Raw genomic sequence first — 21,868 nt, 5'->3', positions numbered from 1 at the left:
TTAGGGTGCCCACTTGATGAAAGTTCTGAGCCTGGCTGGAAGGGAAGTTGGTCCTGCCATCAGGCTATTGTAACATTTGCCAGGGACTGAAACTTCTGCTTAAGATACTTGTCAGAGCAACTAGAAGGACAAAGAGAGAAAGTCTCCAAGTATACAGAACAGGTTTTGCAATTGTTCTTGAGCCTGCTGGCTAATAAATGTCGGCTAATAAAAGTTATGCATGTGTGCATAATTTAGTCTCTGAGATTTGCTTCCATTGTAACAGACCACGTGGTGTTGAGGTTACTGGGAGGAAGTAGTGCCTGCACGTAATAATTGGAGATTATTGACAGTTGCAGTGAAGACACAGATACATTGGCTTAGGTCATTTTACCATAACCAATTATTATGGGAAGTCCAGTAGAAACCTCTTCAGCCTCCTCTCTCCCTCCGCACAGTGTTCCAGGGCTATTCTCTGGAAGGAAGTGGGGGAAGTTGTCCAAGAGCCACAGCCCTATAATGCTCAGCTCCTAAATGGCCTGGGGTAAAGGTGGGAGCAGAACTTTGAATTTTATATGAAATGAGATTTAAAATTTTAAATAAACATTTATCTTTCTTGAGTTTAGGAGCTGGGCAGAGATGTAAATTAAGGGACTCCTAACCCAGTGATAAAAGGAAGTTTGACACAGAACATCTGGGATACTGACAGGGAAAAATATAAGATCATTTTCTTTTTACATGCCTAATGAATTGAGGCTCCTCAATAAACCAGCCATGCTATCATAAAAAGAATTTTGTATGGTTGGGGTTTTGTATGGGTTGGCCTTTAATGTAATTTGAGGTTTCCAGGTCTCATAATCCTCATGAAGCCTGATGCCCTTTTCTCTCATTAGGAAAATCATTCCTATTGAAGAGGCTGAGCACACAAAACACACAATATTGCCTTTCTGATATCTTCTTCCCACTGCAGCTATCATCTCAGAGGGAAGCAACCAATTACCTTTCAAAATATATTCAAGGCTAAATCTCAACTAAGCTAGTTTAATTTTCCTTTAATAATGCCGACAGAATGAAGAAGTAGGTGAAAAACTGCATGTTAAGAAAAAGGGGGGCAATAGCTATTAACATGTTCCAAAGTATTCAGTTTCATCTACTGGATCCAGTTTGGGAACCAGGTTGTAATTTAAAAAAAACGAAAAAATTTCCCCTTTGGCCAACACCTCTAAATTATAGTTTGTCTAGTGACTTAAACTAATTGACATATATAGAAAAATTAATACTATAAAAAGTCTAATAGGAAAGCTTCTTATAAATAAAACTGATTGTTAAGGTTTAACATATAGACAAAGAAACTCAGGCAAATTTATGCAGTGCTCTAACAGACAGGAGTTTTAAATCGAATTACCTTACATTTCTGTTCAATATGGCATACTAAGCAGATTCAAGAAGGTGTTCCTACTCTGCTTCAAACACATAAAATATTGCAGGAGAAAATAAGGAAAACATTTAGAAATACTTAGATAAGCTCAAAAACAAGAGAGAAATATCTCTAGGGTACAGAATATGCAGGGTAGTAAAGTTAAAGGTGTGGTGGCATTCATTGGTAACACAGCAGAAAACTCTAACTAGGCTCCTACATAAATCCAAGAGCTAGGAAGGCGGTGCCCACCTGTGAACAGGAGACAGAAGATCTATGAGACAGAAGAAAAACTACAAAAATAGGGCATCTTCCTCATCCTCCAACATTATTATAAGTGTATAAATTTTGTACACTTATCCTGTAACCTACTAATGGAGAAGCAATCTACCAATGAGAGGTAAACCCTGGGCTGAGGGGGAAAGCCCCTTTCTGTGTAATGTAATGGGATCCAATCAGCTTTTTATTGCCCGACTCCTATATATGGATAGCCAGCCAGGGATCACCAGGATTCTGAGGATAGAATTAGAGACAGACACTAGAACAAGCAGAAAATAGGAACACAGGGGAAACACAGATGAGGCAGGGGCAGAAAAAGCACTTAAAAATATAAATGATATTTCCAAGACTGTAAAAGAATGATTGAATCTCTGAAAAAAAGATCAGGATGTCTTAAAAAGGAATACTCAAAACAACTGAACAATAGAACTCTCAGAAATTCAAAATATCATCGTTTAAAACAATGAATATAAAGCCAAGATTAAGAAACTTCCCTGGTATTAGAATAAGATACACAAAAGTAAAAAATATGTGAGAAAAATATATAATCAGAAGCTCAGTTTAGGAGATCAGGAAAGAAAGATAATATGGACAATGGTGCAAAGGAAATTATCACCAAAATTATATAAGAAAATTTCCCATAATTAAAAGATGTATTTTTTTCTACATTGAACACACCTACTAAGTATTCAACAGAATGAATACAAATCCAAATGACACTAGGGTACGTTGTCATGAAATTTCAAAATTTTGAAGATAAAAAGCAGATCCTAAATGTTCCCAGAAAAGAAAAATCTCACAATATAGTAATATTCAGGAATAAAAATGGCATCAGATTTGTTAAGGCCAATATTTGAATCTAGAGGAGAATTCAGGCATGCTCTGTGAAGTTTTAGGGAAAATGATTTCCAGCCTAGAATTCTATGTCAAACCCAAATAGTCAAGTACAAGATAAATCAAAGATACTAAAATATTTTGTTTCCTTTGCTTCAGTAAAGTCCTAGATGATCTTTTCCATGAAACAGGTGTCTGAAAGGACATAAAGAGGTAGAACAGGATCTAGGAAACAAAGGATTAAAATTTCAGCCCACATGCAAAAGAAATTCCTTTCTATCCTAGGAAGGAAATTCCTAAGATAACTGTGAAGTAAAGATTGAGAACAGCTAGCTGTACAACAAATCTAAAAATGTCCAAGATTTTTCTAGGAAGGACATCTTTAAAGAAAAAAAATTTACAGGACACTTGATTGTGTCTGGCTGTATTGAGAAGAGTTCAATGTTCATATTAATGATAGAAAACTAAACAGGTAAAAGAAATAGGGTAATTATTACATCATGAGGGAAGGGAGAAAAAAAGGTAATAGTATAAGAAATAAAATATAATTATAGTATACTATGTGGTCAGCTAGGAACAAAATTTATACACTTATAATAATGTTGGAGAATGAGGAAGATGCCCTATTTTTGTAGTTTTTCTTCTGTCTCATAGATCAATTTGTCTATTCTTAACTAATGCCAAATTTTCTTAATTATGGCGGCTTTATCAATGTTAGACATTGCCTTTTAACTTTCTACTATAGGAGGTAAGGATTTAGCACTCTTATGCTGGTTAGTTCAATATGTTCAAATAACATGCCTTATATAATAAATATACTATATAGGGTCTAAAAATTCTGAAAAGCCAGGGAAAATAGTACATTTTTTGTACTTTTTTAAGATTAATAATTGAACCCATTCTTTTAGATTTGTTTTCTGAAGCTTGAGAAAAACACTGAACATATGATTTGAAAATGTAACTAACATATTGTTTAAAATTAAGTTTATCCTACATTTTCATACTTTTCAGCCATCCTTTATCAATCATAATAAATATAATGGATTTATCTCACACATCAAAGGACAGCAATCTCACTGAGTTATTTATAAATTTATCTGTATGCTATTTTGAGAGATTCACTATAAAATAATTACACAGAAATATTGAAAAATGAAAGGTTTAAAGTTATATAAAAAGTAAATAACAGAAAGAAAGGTGTTGTAGCAATATTAATAGAAGACAAAATAGAATTTAAGGTAAATTGATGAAAAGAATATTCCATCAGGAAGATTTAAAAGTTATGAACTTACATTTATCAAACAACATAGCCTTGAATTGCATGACTAATTTTAGCAACATAATGACTGATTTTACAAGAAGAAATGGACAGATTGACAATCTTTGTGGGAGATATTGACACAGCTCTCTTGGAAATTAATAAATTTTAAAAGTCAGTAAGAATGTAAGAGATTTGAACAATGCAGTTAAAACTAAAAAATGCTTTAAGCAAATGAGAAGTGTTAAAGTAGAAGCATTCATTTTTGTTTCACTGTATAATCTAGCATAAAAACACACAGTTAAAAAAGAAAGAAATCAGTTGTATTATTTTATTGACACAAAGTTAATTAACCACAAACATTTTGACTCTTACTGTTTCGGATTTAATTCTCTTTGTACATAATTGTCAAAATGCTATGCAATTCACCATATTAATTTTTTATAGCCCTGACTTTGTATGATTTAAACAAGATATTTGCTTCTTTAGTTTAACTAGTTTTACTCTTTTCTCTTGTTCTCTGTTTCTTTTCCCCAGTCTGCTAATCATTTTCATTTTCTTGGCCCTTTCCTATCAGATGCTGAGAGATTTTATAAATATTTATGAACTGTTCCTTGTCTTTCTAGATGAAGAAAAACACATAAACACCATTTCCATCTATTCACCAGATACTTCCTATGTGTGCAAACTGGAATAACTTTGCCTGATCACTGTGATGGTATTTGCTACCAAGTTCTTTTATAAATACTAAATGGTGCATTTTTTCACGTTGTGCCCCACGTGAAGCAGGTTCTCTTTATATACCAGCAGGCCAATTCAAATGACACATGTTTGCTTTATCAACCTCTGTAAAAGTCTAGTGGTAATTTATATTGATTACATAATAAGAAACTCCATCCCTGGTACAACATGTTCTTTCAGCTGCAGAACCACACCTGTGGAAATGCTCACATCTGGTTCCATAAATCTGCTCTTTCTGATCCTCAGGAGAGATACTTTTATGTAAACTCTATAGCTACATGTGGAACAGGAAAGACCAAAGCAGATGCTTAAACATAGTAACCATTTCCACCCCAAGCCTTGAGCTCTTATTCTCTCCCTTGACTTTGATGTCTTCCTATTTGAGGGCTAATTCAATCATTCATTTTATGAAAGATACCTCTTACCAGCTTTATTTGTACTTAGATAACTAACTCAAAGTGCTGATATTGTTGCTCTTAGGAAGTGTTAAGGACTGCCTCTGAGTCCAGAATATTAGTTTCACTCATTGATAAGTAGATTCCCCAAATTAATTTTTTTTGATATGAAGATTCAAAGGGAAGATAAGTACATTTCCTCATCATTATGTATTTTATCCTTATTAATTCCATTGCATGTACCATACTGTATCTCTATGCAAAGCAACTTTAAAAATAAACCAACTGTAATATATCAAACAACTGTTTACCTTGAAGGCAACTCATTTGTAATTACTATTTGACCTAAATTTAGCTCCACCAATAGTAAAGTGATTTGTCAGTAAGAGCATAACAACATTAAGGAAGTACCCTTGAAAGAAAGGACAGCACGAACCTTATAAGAAGAGTTATAAAGTCACAAATCCAAACAACATTCGAGCTAGGAGAGACCACATCTAGACCAATCCCTTATAAGAAATTTGAGTCACTTACTTGACATCATCAAGTTGCTCTGAGGTGGAAACTGAATTGAATGGATTCTTTCTGCTATTTTCTGCTGCTCATATTTCAAAGAAAGCTTGAAAATTCAGTATATGGAAGGCTGTTGTTGAGACAATTTCTAGGCAAGCCCCTCCATAATTTATGTTTTAGTAATAGGTATTTTTTCATGAATTGTGGTGTTTTCAAACTGATCAAAACCTATAGATTTCAAAATTTGGGGAAACATGCATTAGGTCTTTTTATCCTCCATTAGTGTCAAAGCTCTGAAAAGAAAACTGTGGTATGATGCAGCTTTAAGAGCAGAGTTTCAGCCATTCAACAGCCAGGTAAAACCTTTTGATGCTAATGCTTCTGCCTAAAACTGTACAGAGTGGTAGGTGTTGCTAGATATTACCACCTGTTTGGAATGAACAGCCTCAGTGACAGCATTAAAAGGCTTCCAGCATCTGGCATCAGGGTGGCACAGGCTGAGGAATCTGTTAATGGTCTCAGGAGAAAAAAAAGCAGAGACCAGAGGAGGCCTAGGGTATTTCAGGTGGAAATTCCTCAGGAGATCGCTGGTCCAGTTACCATACGTTCAAGAAAAGAGTTTGCTTATGCAATTTTCACTTAGGTATTAGAGTTCCACCAATATCTCCATAAATATGTATTAAATTTTTACCACATAAAACATTATTCTGTTTTAAGGGGCTTAGAAAATAAACAAAGGACATAAGGCAAAGCCTAAGGCAATCCAAGTAAAGTATGGAGATTTGTTAATAATAATGCATTGAAATTGTTTCATTAGCTGTGATAAATGTGCATAGTAATGTTGGAAATAGAGGAAATTGTGTGTGAATATATGAGAACTTTGTAATATTCTTGTAACTCTTCTGTAACTTCAAAAAGTACTCCAAAAATAATTTTATATTAAAAATAATAAAAATATACAATTTGACCCACCAATATGATTGCTTGTGCAAGCTTGGCCCCAAGCACACTTGCTAGGATCAAACATACTTTTCTCCTACTCTTCCTGTTAGGTTCCTAGAACGTTTTTAAACTTTAATATATCTGGCTCTAGATATTATCATCACAGACATTACAAAGCACAGCATTTTCACATATGTGATCTCATGTGTTAGAAATTTAAATGCCACTGAAAGACAATTTTAGCGAACCTGAGGGCGGCAAGATTCTAAGATCTGCAGTTGTTCACTATGTACTTTGGTTTCCAATAAAGTTCGTGAAAAACTTTACCAACTACAGTAGAGAAAAGGCTCGAACTGGATAGTAATCTGTCTTAACCATCCTTTTTTAGCAACTTGAGGCTTCAGATTATCTCCAAACAAGATGACTGTCAATAATGCTTTTAAAGTTGAGGATGGAAAGGAATATGCTTGGCCAGAAGTCTAAAAAAAGGGGTATGAAGGAAAAGCTCAAATTGAGGATGGGCAGCTTTAAAAGGAGAAATCAGCTGAAGTTGCCATGCATTGGGTAATTTTTGGAAACCTCAAATTCTGAACTTTGAATCTAGAGAATTTCCTGTATGAATACATGCCTTACATCTTTCCAAAAAAACCAATCTGCAAAAGTATTCATATTTCAAAGGAAAAATAGAAGAAAACCATGTCTTAAAGACACATTACCATCTAAAGTGCCTTAATATTAAAGATCTCCTCACTGCCAACCTGGGTGTTATAGAGAAGGAAGAAGACTATTGTCAGTGTATAATTAGGAGCACAAGGGTCTGTTCAAAGATACACAGGTTATCAGCTGTGGACATGAGACAGGAACTGCAGCCACTTTTATATCAAAACCCCCCTGGGTTATGAGGTCCTCACAAAATATAAAAGTCAATATATCAAAAACTTAAACCTCTTTGCAAAGGCTCTCAGGAAAAAGATTTAGCAAGCTGCAAACTACTCCCAATGAAAAAAGTAATTGTTTTATTTCAATATCTAAGAGCAGAAATATGGAAAAAGCATGAAAGTTTAAAACAACAACAACAACAACTCATACACTTTCCATTTTCTATTTACACAAACACAGGCGGGTCAGCAGTTCCAGGCTGATATAATCTCTCTACCCAGTTTTGGGATAATAAAGAGCTCCTTGGATAGATATTTCCATTTCACCGTTGCCATAACTATATACCTATGCTGATGAAGAATTTTGATTTCTTACTGTTCTCATCAATCTTTTTAAAAAGATATATTTAAGCAAGGGAGACATAAGGCCATCATGTCTAAGGAATATGGCTTCCTAACAGCAATAGGACATTTCCAACTGTATAAATCTCAATGGGAGAAGAAATAAAAACTAAAAGAAGGAGAAAAAGGAAGAGGGGAAGGAGGAAAAGAAGAAGAAAAAGAGAAGGAGGAGTGGGGAGGGCAAGGGGAGGCAGGGAGCAGAGGGAAGGAGGGAACCTTCACGGAACCCTTATTTCTTTCCATGAAGTATCTTTTTCCACTATTTTCCCCCCTCATTCATTAATTTTTAAAAGGGAAAGAAAATTATGGCCGAAATCCTAAAATAAGTAAATAGATTAAAACAACAAGAACAGCTTTTTCTAGCAGACAATTTAGTTATACCGTCAAGTACTTCAGACATCTATGGATTGGTTTCCAGTAATTTGCAAGAGGAGAACGTTCTGCCTTCTCATTTTCAAGTTGAGAAGAAGCTTAGCCTTCCTTGCATGACCTTAATTGATAATTGAAGTGATTTTTCAAAAAGAATCATAAATTGCTGGTGATTGAATCATAAAAAGAACTACAATTGAAAGGGACCTAAGTCAAGGTTTATTCTATCTTTTTGCCTCAAAGTTTATTGTTTATTTCTGCTTATGGCTCCTACTATAGCAGCTGTTGTCAGGCCTTTGGTATACGTGACTTGAGGATAAAACAGCCCAGATTACTGAAGCCATCATGGAGCAATGCACCGTTAGCTTTGACTCGCAACTGCCTTTCATTTTTTTTAGGCCATATATTTGCAACTCTAGTTGTGTACACGTATGCATACCAGAATCATGTCCTATAAGATCCCAGACACACATGCAGAACATGTGTACACGACAGTTCTGAGCACACTGCTTACATGGTGTAGCGATGGTTCTAGTCTCTGGGCAGAGGTGCTCAAGTGGTGGACAGACCAATAAAGGCTCACCTGAGACCCAGAGCTTGTAACATTTGATGGTGGCTGTGGGTGCGTGTGTGTGCGTGTGAGTGTGTGTGTCCAAATGTGCAGGGAATCTGTCCTGGCAGACGACGTGGCCTCCCTGAGATGCAGTCGAGATTGTACAAAACCAAGGGAGGTGGAGGAACAAGAGGAACTCACGTGGTGAGCGAGCACCAGAGGGAAGAGAGAGAGTCACAGGGACACGGGAAAAGACAACTCATGTTGACACAAATACATGAAGGTTCTTAGGGTGGAAATAAAAAGAAGCAGCAGAACTTAATAGTTTTTTTTTTCTTTTTCTTAAAGGCTCAGAAACAGAGGGAGTGTTTGTCCTGTGGAGTGAAATCTACGGGAGGCAGAAACGTCCCCATGGATAGGCTAAGCATCCATCCAAGCCTGCTGGACTGTCCCCAGTTAGGACAGCTATTTAGGAAAAGTATCAGCAGCTCCTCCTCTCTCTCTCAAAAGTATTCTGGTTTGGGTCACCAATGGCACAGTCACCCTCTTATTCACTACCTGGGGCCTCAGACAGACAGTAGCCATAAGCAGGACTGAAACTGGGAAATGGGCACCAGGAAGAGCTTTAAGGAAGAGGGAAGGGAAGCAATGGCTAAAGAAAAACAGGGGAGAAGAGACAAGGTAGGAGGTGTGAATTTGTCACCAGCTATGAAGTTAGGAGATGAAGTTAAGAAGGCTGTTGAGAGGAAAAGGTTCTAAACATTTCAGGGTGGATAGAGAAAAGACAGAAGAAAATGAAGGTAAGAGACAAATGATTCAGATCATAAATATGTAGAAAAATGACAGAAAATGGCCATCCTTGCTTTCCACCCTGCGTGGTGCACATGAAGTGTGTGGAGGTCGCTGCCTCTCAGCCGGCTGCTCCGAACGTGCTCACCTCCTGCTCAGCGCTCTGCCTCAGCCAGGCCTTGTCCCAAGCCCCCTCCCCACTTCTGAGGCCCGCATTCCAGACTGTCTGCCACTGTGGTTTCACCGGCTTCCACAGATAGGCCACAGTATGTGAGGCTGTGCTGCCCTGCGTCATCTCAGAGCCCTCTTTTGACTTTTCACTGGATCAGAATTTTGTATTGCAAAAGGCAGAAAGTAAAGGTCAAGGGCAAGTTCAAAAGGCCAAGTGACTTCAAGCTAAGCATTCCTTAGAGGAAAATGGAGGACCATCAGCAATAGCACTGAAGAGGTTTAGAAACTATGCCGTAAGGATTTCTACCAACATTTTGGAATGGGGCATATTTTGGGTTGAATTGTGTCTCCTTCAAAATGCTTATGCTGCAGTTGTAACCCCCAGTACCTCAGAATGTGACCTTATTTGAAGATAGGGTCTTTACAAAGGTGATCAACTTGAAATGAGGTCATTAGGATGGGCCCTAGTCCAATATGATTGGCCTCCTTGTAAAAGGAGGAAGTTTGGACACAGACTTGCATACAGGGAGAGTGCTATCGGAACATAAGGGTGGCCATCTGCAAGTCAAGGAGAGACGCCTGAGCAGAATCCTTCCCACAGAACGCCCAGAAGGAGCCCTGCCACACCTTGATGTTGGATGTCTAGCCTCCGAAACTGTGAGAATAAAATTCTGTTGTTTAAGCGCCCCAGTCTGTGGTGCTTTGTCAGAGCAGCCCTGGGAGACTAGTACCCCGGATGCAGTCTGGTCAAAGATGGGAGTTAGGAGAAGCTGACCAGACTTCTTCTTCTTTTTTTTTTTTCATTTCTCTGAGTAAAGTAAGAAATGTTCCCTGAGTTATCTGAAAGTGTGAACACCCCCTGTGGCCAGATGGGGCTGGCTGACCCTGAGGAAATCATTTCAACTGCTCACACCTCAGTTTCTCCCTCCATGAAGTTGGTTATGGGGCCTGTGTTCTGAAATCCTGTGACTGATCGCTCAGGCGAGGTGCGATCACAGGAATGTTCCGAGTTTGGGGCAGGAGGGTTGAACTTAAATGTGCAGCCTCATTAATAAACATGGTATCCGAGAACGGTTGGCAGGCAAGTGAGCTCTCACTTCCTCAGTCACTGCCCAGAGAGCAGAGTCCTTGACTTCCCACCTGATCCTCCCAGAACCAGCTCTGTGTTGGCCTTTTAAGTATCTAAATTTGCCATGATCAAACACCAAAACGGCTTAATATATTTGGACAAAGAGCTTAATCTTTCAGTACCTAACTGCGGAATATCTCAGAGTTGGAGGAGAGGTTGTAATTTCCTTGTTAAACTATCTCTGCTACCAGGAAAGGAAGACACACAATATTTCTATAGGTTTTTTTCCTTTTCTTAACTTCTATCAGCCTAGATTCTCATCCTGCCTAACTCGCACTTGAATAATCTCTTGAGTCAGTAGTGAGAGAAATGGTGTCTGGCCCTGCTTCCTTATATGGCAGGGAATGACAACCTGCTTGTCTATTTGAACTGCAGTGTGGCTCTCTGACAAACTATGATGATTGGTTACGGAAACCTCCTGCTCTGCCTTCCGTCACGTCCCTGAGGAAAGACACAGAACAGACAGCTGTAGGGAAATGGAATCTGCCATTTGCCAGTTGTGTGACTTTGGGCCAATTATTTAATTTACTTTACTGCCCTGAGGTAGCTGTCTTCCCCTAGAACAGTGCCTGTCCCGCAGTCAGTATGCCAGCCAGGTGGAGGAACAACAGCTCTTCCCTGCAAGATCTTGGGAAAACCACTGATCCATTCCTAGTCACTCTCCTTCCCATGTTCAGGACCTTCTCTCCACCTAAATCTCCATCTTCCCCCTCGTCTCTCTCATTCTTTCCTTGTACCACCTCCTTCTCTCCCTCACTCACTCCAGGTCTAAAACACTAAGAACCCACAAAACAGCCACACCTTGGGAATAATAAAACCCCTTAGCCACACTAGATAGAGATGGTTTTGAATGTTAAAGGGAGCGCAGATCCTAAAATGATGATAGGGGAGAAGACTTTGTGTTTGAAAGGGTGGTGGAGGCTGTCTGCTTCTGCAGAGCAGGGCGGGCCCAGCTTCAGAGACAGACAGGTCCAGCCAGAAAGCCTTGCGCTGGCTTGAAATAGCATCTCCTGTGACTGGGGTCCATTGGTCCTCTTGCAGAACCGGACATGAAAGAAGTCGGCTCCTTTTACTCCATGTACATGATGGCCCTAGAGTAGGCAGCTTGGGAGAGTGGGTGCTACGGGCAGGGGGATGAAAGCGAGCCTCTACAGGAAGTCACAGCTGATAGCTGATGATTTTTAGTGTAGTGCCTATAGTGTGCAAAGCAGTTTAGAGATATTATTTCTAACCCTATAACCACTGCAAAATGGAACGATTGTCCCCTCTTAATAGATGAAGAAACAAGCTAGAAAATGGTAAATTTGACATTCAAATCCAATACCTCCTGATTGTCGAATAGGTCACACCTCCAGAGCCACACACAAAGCAGGGGTCTCCATAAGTTGGAATAACTCGCAATAGGCTGTATAGTGCAGTGCTTTGGCATATCTAGTTTCAAATCCCACCTCTGCCACTTACTAGCTGTGCAACCTTAGATGTGTTACTTAACCAAATTGTAATTATTTGCTTTTTATCTAATAAATATTGATAATGCCACTTAGCATGTGGCAGGCACTGTTCTAAGCACAATTAGAGAGGAGTCAAACGAGTTCAAGCATGAATAATGGCTTCCGCTTTCTCATCAAGAAGAAATTAAGCATGTTTACTCTTGCTATGTGTGGGGCAAGGCACTTTTTTAGGCTCAAGTATACAGCACTGAAAAACCCAAAGTCCCTGGCTTCCATGGTGCTTATGATCTAGGAAAATTAATAATAAGCAAGCAAACAAATAAACATACAATCATCAGCCTACACTGTGAATATGCATGCAATAAACAATAGCAGTATTCCGCTTGGCTCTCCTGTGTAGAAACTAATTTTACCAACTTGGTACCTGAGGGTCAGTTGCATGCTAGTAGGTGTTTGACAACAAGCAACGGAGTTGGGAGGAAAGGGGAGGATGATTTGTAGCACTTGCTAATTTCTGTAGTGTAAATACTTCCATCATAGTGATCTCAGCTCCCAATGTGACCCCGTGAATGAAGAACTGGGAACTGCAGCGGTACAGCTTTCTATAGTGTTCCCTTCATATAGAGACAATAGACGGAACCAACCTCAAGAGCATAGATAACAGTAAAACATGGGAAAATAACTAGGAAGGGATGAATTTTGAGAACTTTTTACCTTGGTTCTTAATATAATTTGTTGAATTGGTAGTTTATATAATTTAATTTTTCATAATAACTGTGTTTAACAACTGGTTCTCATTCTTAAAAATTTAACAATTGGCTTTCGGGAGCTAGTGTGAGCTGACTCCACACAGCCTGTTTAAGGTACAGACGGGGATCCTAATCTAATTCCTTTTTTGCTGCTCTCCTCCAGCAAGCCCTGGTTTTATGTATACAAGGAGCACACTGCTCTGTAAACCAAACAGCATCAGTACAAATATAGTAACAATTCCGGCACTCTCATTGGACCATGTTGCTCAGGCCGAGATACTTTTAGCTCTACAAGCCTTAGTGAATATAAGGTATGCGCTCGGTGCTCTGAATACAGCAGAAGCTTTTGAGCAATACAGAGGATGTAACCCCTGACTCTTGAGTAAAGGAAGACCCTGGAGATGGATTTTCTGTGCAAAAGCAAATCACCCTCCTTCCATGCACCCAAAGCCTGTTGTCTCTCAGGGCTCACATGCTCCTGAAAGGACTGCTCATGGAAGCACCTAAGCCAGAGGCCATGATGGCCCCAGCCTCAGAGGATGAGGTGTAGTGAGGATGGGGGAGCTTCTCCCCTCTTCCTGCTCAGGATCTATGCATTCCTTGCCACAAAGCAGAGCACAGGGAAACACATCTTCTCTTGTTCCTGGTTAAGTTAAACATTTTAAGTAACCAGTCTTCAAAACATGCTAAGGACAGAAACACAGAGAAAACTTTTCCTCAATTCACCCCTCCCCACAAAGCCTAAATTTTACTTAGTAATGATGGCTGGAACAGGATGTGGAAATACCATGAGAAATTTTATTCTTGCCACATAACTCGTGCTTTACAAAAGTAAACACTGGAAATCTCATCAGAAAGCTTGACCTTACTGGGTTGATAGCTTTGTGCCCAAACCAAAGGAGTATGGGAACTGGATGGATTTTCAGATAAGTATTCCAGTTCTTCTAGAGAGACTTTGAGAAACCTGGTTATTTGGAATATAGAGCTGTAACTTTTAGAAAGAAACAATTCAAAACTAAATAACTCGGCTTCTGAAGACTAAGTGACTCCATACACCTACTATAAATTATTTTAAGCATAGATGTACAGAACTGTTTCTGAGCCAGTGTGGTTTAGCAGAACCACCAGGAAGTTTTTACAAACTACAGATGCAGGACCTCACTCCAGACCCACTGAATGAGAATCTCCAGGGGATGGGTGTCAGGGATATATATGTTTCCAAAAAGTCCTACAGTTGATTCTGGTTAAGGCATCAGTTAAAAACCACTGGATTATAGATTGTAGGCAAATCAGGCTCACTGAATAATCCAGATCTGGGAACTGTTAAAACCGGACATTCTCTCTTGTTATCAGGAGAGGCAATCTCGTGTACAGAAAGAATTAACAGTCTGGGATTTAGGAGCTATGTTCTGGAACCACCTTTGCCACTAATTAACGGGGTGACCTTGGTCAAGTCCCTGGGTCTGTCCTTCATTCACTAGATACTGGGTTTCTGTGATGTGCCAGGCACCAAGTATATATTAATGAAAAAAATAGATGCTTCCTGCCTTTATGAATATTATTGACATTAATCAAAGAAACCTACAAATACATGTATAATTTTACTTGGTGTGGCTGGGCTTTAGTTTCTCATCTGGAAAGTGAAAAATAGATCACCAGTTCACTATTTAAAGAATTTCTTGTTAAAGTCCCAAATTTCTTGCGCCAACCTTCCACATACAGTATCATTATATGTTTCAGGTCCACTGATGGAGAAAACACACCACCAAAAGCTACTGAATCCAGTAACTTTTAAATAAATTAACATTTTATCATCATAATGCATCTATATAATTAGAAAAATAGCACATACAGTGTAGGATGTATTATTCACTCAGTTTGTCAAAAGTATTTGCTGTAAATATGGGTTTGTTTACCTCTTGCAATAATGTTGCAGTCTCCCAGGGATCCCAGGTGCAGAGGTTAGGAACCTACTGACTACATCAGTGACATGAAATACGTGGTAAATTGAGAAGCAGTGGCCCTTTTGTTCCCCAACAGACATCTCTGCCCATGACAGCATTTTTCACCCCTAAGTAAGCTTAGACTCAGCCTCAGAATCCTTCTCAACACTGTGTTCCAAATGGTCACTACCATTGTTTGGAGGTGGCAAACAGATGAAAAATTATTTGCACTCTCTGGGCTAAATGACTCCTAAGCCCTGCCCAGCTTAAAAAAGAAAAATTATGAATCTATTTATTCAATTACACTGTTTTGAGAAACACATGAGACTCTTCTGCACGTAAAAGTACCCCAAATATTTGAAGATATCCATGTGCCCCCTACCTTTCCTTTCCTTTAAGATTATCAGCTCCACATCCTTCACATGTTCCTCATATTCTGTTCCCCTGAGCCCCACTGGCTTTTGACGCTCACCCCAGGATGCCCGATTGTCCCTGCTTCTGACAAACGAGCCCAGGAGAGTGCATGTCCTTTTTTTACTCCCTTTGACAGACATCGTGACAGGTGTTCAGTGAATGGACGATTGCATTGTGAACATTGCTGAGAAGAGAAATTTCCACTAGCTTTTATGAATCGAGCTTATTAAGTACTGCGATTTACATGGAGATTCAGTAGTTTGTATTTATCGACATTTTTAAATCATTATTTATTGAATTTTAAAGACTGCCTAAGTTTGGGGGAAGCCCTATCACCTCTATGACTCACATGAAGTTTCTTGCCAACGAAAACACTCAAGGATTTTTCTTTACAATCTTCCTAAATGGATAATTCTTATCTTTGCAATTATCTGCGGAGCAAGCTTCCAGTCGGACCCCCTTCAGCACTGGTCCATAGGGCTATGTTAAAGTGGTCAAGTACTGTATGTCCCTGACACTGTTTGCCTTTCTATGAACTCCATCACATAAAAGTTCAAATGATATTCATTGACAGCTGTTAGACATTTCAGCTAATTGGCCTTCCATGACTAACTTTCTCTTCTAACTAAAATTGCCCACAGGGCTTTTTATTTGCACGGGAGTGACTACTGCTACCAGACCCTCCGGTAATTCATCCATAGGCCTGCCACTAACCTTTGATGTCCCCTACTGCTAAGGGATTTGCCAAAGACAATAGTTATGAGCTGAACCAATCGGATCTCCTCTCGCAGAATTTGACCAGGAAACACCGAAGGAATTTTCCAGTCTGGAGAACAACAGAAAGAAGCCACCACATGTGTGGCAGCCGAGTTAACATTCATGGAGGCACACAGACCTCTGCTGGGATCTTTTGAACCCACCTTGATTCCAGCCCCATTCTCTCTGGACCCTGGTCCTGCCTTGTCTTCTGTTAGATTTCCTTATGATTCCGTCCCTTTATTATTCCACCTGTGTTTTATAATCCTGTCCCTTTACTTGAGCTACCGAAGCTTATTAGCATGGATTCTATGTGTTCCAAGTGCTATACCAAGTGCTCCCCTATATTCGCCATACCTGTCTGTACACCACCCTGCTAAGCAAGCTCTCGGCTGCTAAGTCTCTGCAGAACTTCTGATGGTTGTTGTTTCTCTTTTTTACTTAACCTGGCTGTCATTCGCACATTAGCCCATTGTTGTGACTTATATCCCTGCTGGCTTAGACCCTCCTGACACCAGTGAGCTAATGTCCTTGACGCTTCCAGCCTAGGGACCCCCTGGGCACTTTGTCCCAGTTCTGCCCATCTTTAGCACAGGTGGGATCTGCTAAATTCCTCAGCTTGCGTCTAGTGAGAGGGAATGTTACATGTGGGTAAAAGGAACTAATTATATATTCCTACTTAATATGTCCCTCACCAAGTGAGATGGTTTCCTTATAGTCAAGGCTTTCATCTGCATACTCACAAAACAATGCCAGAAGCCTCAGGAAATGATTAAAAAGCAATTTATCTTCAAGTTATCCATCACTGAAATACATATTTGTTTTAAAGGAAATCCATGTACTAAAATGAGTGCTTACTAAAAACACCCAATTCACTCAAAATATCCAAAAAGAAATATTTTACTTCAACTATTCCCTCCCTGCTGCTGAGCAGTCCTTTTATTAGGCTCTTGGTGCTCTCTTAGACACTTAAGAGCAGCCGTTCCTGGCTCCTCCGGCCCCTTGAGCTCCCCATAGAAAACAGCTTCCCTAGAGATGATCTCCAGCCTCTGAAATGGAGGGCTTATGAGGCAATCTCCTTCTACATATCTGTGTATTTACACCTTCTTTTCTTCCTTCCAAAGAATCGGGGGATCAAGCAAGAACCCCTCCACTCATGCTTTGATCCCATCCACCCTTGTCTCTGGTGGGAATCAAGTTTCTCACCCATCAGTCACAAAAGATCTCCCAGATTTTGTTTTCATCAGGTTCCCCGAGGAACCCACAACAATACGGGGAAGAACAGCTGGCAGGACCGGCCCCAGAGCCTCTTCCTCAGCCATCACCATTCTTTCTGCCTGTCTCCCAACACTACCCACCAAAAGCCAACTGGGAGTTTGGGGGTGAGGAGCAGGGTGGCTCTTGACCACGGAAATAGCTTGTATCTGCTCTGTCTGCCCTCACTTTCCTCTCTCTGCCTCTGAGAATAAAGAAGCTGGGCCATGGCGAACTGTCAGTGTTGGATCAGGGAAGGCCCTGATGGCCTGGGGACGGAGGAGCTAGGGGAGCTGGTAGAGGTGGAGGACTGGGGGCGGGGCAGTTAGGGGTGCCACCCGGGGCAGGTATAGGAGAGCCAGCTACTGAGGACTGAGACAGAGGTGAGAGGCCGGATCCCTGGAGCAGTCTGGTCTCAATACCAACAGGAACCACAGCCAGGTGCTCCCGATTACCTCACCCTCCCTGCAAGGCCCAGGCTTGACATGCTGGGAGACATGCTGGGATTAGTTCCATTCTTTTGGCTGGAGGCAGAGAGGCTGCCTCATTTATTAAGGTCTTTCTGTTCTCAGCACCTTGTCACTGGTCTTCTACTCAACTTATCTCAGGGTTCCTGGTTCCTGGATATGGCCTCACACCACTGACAAGCCACCTTATTCTGCCTCCTGATATTGTGTCCTCCTGACTCTGATCATCTAAGCCAAAATTTAGACAACACTGGGGTGGACCAGTATTCCCTGGCCCCTGGGCTCAGGCTTCTAGAAAGAACTAGCATGCAGAAGGTGCCATTCATGGGACATCAAATATGAGGAAGGAGCAAAGAATTAGGGATAATAGGTCAGAAGTGGAGAACACCAGCTAAGATGAGCACAACTTCCGGAGGATGCACATCGCAGTCTGGAGCGTGTAGCCTGCAGAGAAGAGGGGCAAACGGCCTTATCTTGTTTGGTCATCTTAAGCCCTATGGGAAGTAGAAGCACAAGAAGGCCCATTCTACAGATGAGGTCAGAGAGTTGATGACCACCTCAGAGGTCAGGGCTATTGAAATAGAGGAACCAGTACTGGGACTGAGCTCTCGTCATGCTCACGAGGTAAGTCTGGGTTACAGTTATCTCTAAATTATCCAACTACTCAGAATCTATGGGTGTCTCTCCAGTAACAAGCTTGGATTAGCTTGACAGAGGAAGGACATTCAGAAGGAGCTAATGGATCTATTTTCAGGATCTTTTACCCAGAAAACTCCTTTCAGGTCTGAAGATTCTTTGGCAGCATCGTTCTAAACCTCCTCCTTAGTCCCACCATGCCATCTGCATGCCACTTTGTCAGCATTTTCCCCGGCCCCACACCATGGCCTTGCCCCATGACATTTCTGAGATATGGGATAGACTGCAGGCAGATGGAGAAAGAGCTGATCCCTTTTCATGCCCATCTCGAAGCCACTTTTTTGCCTTGCTCAACAATGACTGACTAGTAACCATGCTACCATGAAAATGACAGTGGAGACAACTACATGTGTTTTTAAGAAAAGGCCTACCGAGGTGTATTTAACTTATCAGAACAGAGAATACCCAGGCTAGATTCTGGAACTTTCCATAGTGAGAGTGAGAGACCAGCCTATTCTGCCTGCCCCAGATCAGGAGATCCTCATGGCAGTCACAGAAGCTGTTTAGAATTGTTAATAGCCTCACCTGCAGGGCATGCATATATGTATCTCAGTTAAAGCCTTTAAGCTGCGGTTTGAACCTGGTGCTTCTTCTCTTTACTTTAACGCAAGAATGGTACTTACTTCAAGAACTCTTTGGTCTGAATTATTCCAGGGGCACATTCTATTGGCTTTGAACAATGGGAACAACGCATCATGTTACCTACGGATCAATTCATCCAACATTCCTTGTGTATGCTGAGATCAACTTTTTATTAGTGACTTTTTTGTTCCAGGCTTTTGCCATCACGTCTCCTTATTAAAATAATTTTAATAGAATCAAAGTTCTTGCACTGTGGTCTCATTGTGCTCCTCTGACCTGCCCATTTGCGGAGATGTGTTCTAGCTGATATTCAACAGGAGGAAAGAAGCACAAAGAGCTGCCTGAAGTTCAACATGAATTAAAATATCAAATCCCTTTGCTCCACCACTACATAGAGTAGAACACCTAAAGCATTATTTTGAAAAATGTGTTTTTGGGGTTGTTGAAGGGGTGGGAACATATGGAGAGGATGGGAGAGTAGTAGTAGCAAAGTTTGAATTTTCAGGGATCTGGAGATGTTGGTTTCAAAATGGAATTTATCCTCAAATCCCAAGATTATAGATTTCCTTCCAAACTGCATTCCCTACATGGTTTAGTGAACAGATGAAAAAGAAATGGCTCTCCATATTTTGATTGACGTTAAAAACACTGTGAAAATAGTTTGGAACTTGATCTCTTTGAGGGAAGGACAATAATCAAACTATAGCTTTTGCCTGCAGCCTTTCTTTCACTTTTAGAACTGTTGCAAGAAAGGAAATTCACAAGGAATCCTGTTCTCATATATCATTCCTACAAGGAAAAAGAGGCATTCTCAAGAAGTTTACCCCCAAACTTCTAAATACAAAGAGAAAAGATCATTGAATGAATCTCAACACAAAACCACCTCACTCCATAGAATAAAATCAAACTGAGTCAGTCATCTGGAGCTGGAAACTTTTAATATCCAGGTTTATTAAAAAATCACCAGATTTTCCTTTCTTGCCACATACCACCCAGTCTTCACCTAAGTTCTAACCATACATGTCTGGTTTTGTCAAACCTATGAGAAGGATTTTACCATTTCAGTTTACAAGTCCATCTGTAGAGCCCTGTTAATAGAAGGAAACTATGAAGACCAAGTACTTTGTTCTTATGCCCTTTTTTTGACCATGTATTGCTACAGCACTAAAATTCCCCCACCCTTTACAATCTGCTCTTTCTAAAAGGAATTCCAGGCTACTACCATCTAGCTGCCTTGTACTACTGTTTAAGATGCCCAAATATGTCTGACTATCTTGAAATGAAAGCTAGTTTCCTCCCTTTTTGGAACACATTTGCAAACTACATGGTTTTGAACTGTCTAGTAAAACACGCGGGCACACTTTCAAACAGAAAATAATAGATCTTAAGAATTATTTTGGTAGGATGTTAAATGAGATGTCTAAAAACACACCCACTAGCACATGTATTCTTTCATTACTAGGTTTTATAGGAGTAGGCATCTTCTGTCTTAGCAAGTATCAGATCAGTTTCATTAACCCAACCGGTGCAAAATGTCAGTGTTCTTCCCACCTCTGACCGTATCTCCGTGCAGCTCTGGAAGCCCCTGTTCTGTATGCTGATAGCAGAATAAAGTGTAAATGCCTTTAGTTAAAGATCATCACTTTTTGGCTTTTCATCAACCTAAAAGGTTGTTTTTAAAGCAAAACCTCTTTGAATCTCTGATAGTAAAATTGCAGGAGGAACTGCGAGCGTGAGCCAACTGCCCAGCACGCCTCCTGACACTGGCCTCTGGCTATCAAGCACGGTCCCCAGTACTTCCTGAACAAAAGGCTACCCTGGTCAAAGTCGCCGGAGGTCCCTGAACACACCTCTCTATACGATCTCTCCTCTCATCCCCACTCCAGGAACAAAACTGGAAACCTCATCCTGTTTGTCTTCCGGGAACATCTGCAGGGCAGCGAAGCCCAGTCTGGCTCTCAGAATATGCATGGCTTATTGGCTTCACGATCTTGCACTCCAGCTACCTTGGCCAGGAGTGTTGACTGAAACACGGAGACAGTCCCCAGAACTCTCTGGCAGAAATTAAAAGAAAGCCCTCTGTGCCTTACCTCGTAGGCTGAAACTTCTTCCCCGGGACTAAGGCGGAAAGGAAGGACTGATTTCTTTAAGCAGGAGCACAGCGAGAGGGCAGGCAGGCAGGCAGCCTAAGACACAGTGCTCTCTATTCAATAAAACTCCAGACCGCCCTCCCGTAGCCCCTCCCAGAAGTCCATGCTAAGTGAACACACATCCCCTATGTTTACAGTCGGCAGTCGGTGGTATGCATTGTCCTGTAGTTTCTCTAATAGGCAGCCAATGACGACACCCCGGCCGAGGTGGATGCAGCCTGCCTGTGGAGATGCCTGTCATTCCCTAGGCATGCTCAGGAAATCACTCATCAGAAAAACCAAGACCTAAAAAGCTCTGAAACAGCGCGCAGGCTGCCAAAACCAGCCAGCTACATGCCCTTTTTTGGTTATCCTTAGCAGGGCCTCTGGAAGTGAATCCATTGTCAGAAACGATCATAAGAAATGTTAATCTTGGAGAAAGAGGCTGTCTTGTAGAACACAAATGCAACTTTAAAGAGGCAGCACAGCCTATGAGACTAAAAGGTAACTGTCTATAGGATTTTGGGGGTTTGGGGGTAAGGAAGGATTTTTAATCATGGGAGTCTTCATAGCATATTTCTTTTCAAAGTAGTTGTCTATATAAAATGAAATTAAGTTGTTATGTAGTTTTTAAAGCCTGAAATGGCCAGGACCTGGGTCTGGTGTACAGACTGAGTTCTAAGCTGAAAGAGGCACAGCCCCCTAAAATATGTCTACATGTGTTATAAAAACAGCTGACAAAAAAAAAAAGCTGAGGTCTTTTTTAGTAGGTAATGTT

General features: G+C 40.5%; 1 protein-coding gene across 4 annotated transcripts in view; it reads right to left on the bottom strand.

The window, feature by feature from the left end:
• CALD1 (caldesmon 1) overlaps positions 1-21,307 on the bottom strand; it is a 189,873-nt gene extending 168,566 nt beyond the window's left edge. Inside the window, exon 1 of one of the 4 annotated variants that reach the window (XM_036905563.2) lies at positions 21,052-21,307. The gene's annotated coding sequence lies outside the window, so the exon portion shown is untranslated. The remainder of the gene's footprint in view (positions 1-21,051) is intronic. The other 3 variants (XM_036905570.2, XM_036905571.2, XM_036905572.2) reach the window with 3 other exon arrangements.
• Positions 21,308-21,868: the final 561 nt, after the last annotated feature.

This window comes from Manis pentadactyla, chromosome 7, assembly GCF_030020395.1.
Source record: "Manis pentadactyla isolate mManPen7 chromosome 7, mManPen7.hap1, whole genome shotgun sequence".
Classification (NCBI taxonomy): domain Eukaryota; kingdom Metazoa; phylum Chordata; class Mammalia; order Pholidota; family Manidae; genus Manis; species Manis pentadactyla.
This window is presented reverse-complemented; position numbering and strand designations above follow the sequence as displayed.